Source organism: Schistocerca cancellata, chromosome 4 (genome assembly GCF_023864275.1).
Source record: "Schistocerca cancellata isolate TAMUIC-IGC-003103 chromosome 4, iqSchCanc2.1, whole genome shotgun sequence".
NCBI classification, from domain to species: domain Eukaryota; kingdom Metazoa; phylum Arthropoda; class Insecta; order Orthoptera; family Acrididae; genus Schistocerca; species Schistocerca cancellata.
In genome coordinates, this window is record NC_064629.1 from 213157822 (window position 1) to 213159045 (window position 1224).

A 1224-nucleotide genomic window follows, 5' to 3' on the forward strand; every position below is an offset into this window, starting at 1 on the left:
GTCCAGCGGAACATCATCGATAGCGGTGACTTCAGTGTAATTATTGTCTTTAAATAAAAGTATCATTTTTGTTCGTCTCATTGCATATTTCTTTCAGTTACCTTCTCTACTATAATGTAGCAGTCCTTCCCATGTAGGGTCCAAGTCTCATTGAGTCATGTTACTTGGCAGTAACACATCGTACGATGGTTACTTTCGTCCTTGAGTTTTGAACATCAGTATAGATATGCTTCGGAGCCAGCATAGTTTATTTGCTCATGGTACAATTTTTTCAGATCAAGTGTCTTTTTGTGTTGTGGTATCAGTGCTAGGTTTTGAAACAATTAGTCAACAAAAATATCTTAAGGATTTTGTAAATGTAAATCATAGCGTGGTAGGAAAGCTTATGTCCATCATCGGTGTGTGAGTGTGGGGTGCAATGCTTGATAACTCCTTCTAAACTAAAAACTTAACTCCTCCATAACAGGCCATGAAGGCCCAACGGTACCGACCGGCCGCCGTGTCATCCTCAACCACAGGCGTCACTGGATGCGGACATGGAGGGGCATGTGGTCAGCACATCGCTCTCCCGGCCGTATATCAGTTTTCGAGACCGGAACCGCTACTTCTCAATCAAGTAGCTCCTCAGTTGGCCTCACAAGGGCTGAGTGCACCCCGCTTGCGAACAGCGCTCGGCAGATCGGATGGTCACCCATCCAAGTGCTAGCCCAGCCCGACAGCGCTTAACTTCGGTGATCTGACGGGAACCGGTGTTACCACTGCGGCAAGGCCGTTGGCTGATAACCCCTTCACGTTCTGGAAAATTGCCTAAAAGTGGCCCTTTGTCGTGGCCTTCCATCAAGTAAGGAAAATTTGTTATCGCAGATAGTGCTTGACCGTGATTATTGCAAGTCCAGGATTGTGACTGGTTGTTGCGGGGAATGTGGTTGATGGTATCCGAGGTTGCAACGACTTGCCATGAGCATTCTCTCACACGTTCGTTCTTTAAGACACAATGGAATGTTCTGGCTCTCAACAAAAATGGTAGACAGTCAAAAACTGAATGCTATTACCTTCGATACCCTATTCTCTGAATACGAGCCAACCCCTCTCCAGGACGACAACGGTGACAGCAGCGGCTAATATGTGAAGAGAACATAAGCGCCGCGCCGCGGCCAGTTGAGGAGTAGCCACAAGACTAGCGACTTAGAGAGAAGCGACAACGCTCGTTATTCTGCTTGTACA

General features: G+C 46.9%; 1 pseudogene; it reads right to left on the reverse strand.

The window, feature by feature from the left end:
- Window positions 1-659: 659 nt before the first annotated feature.
- On the reverse strand, window positions 660-777 carry LOC126185595 (5S ribosomal RNA; annotated as a pseudogene).
- Window positions 778-1224: the final 447 nt, after the last annotated feature.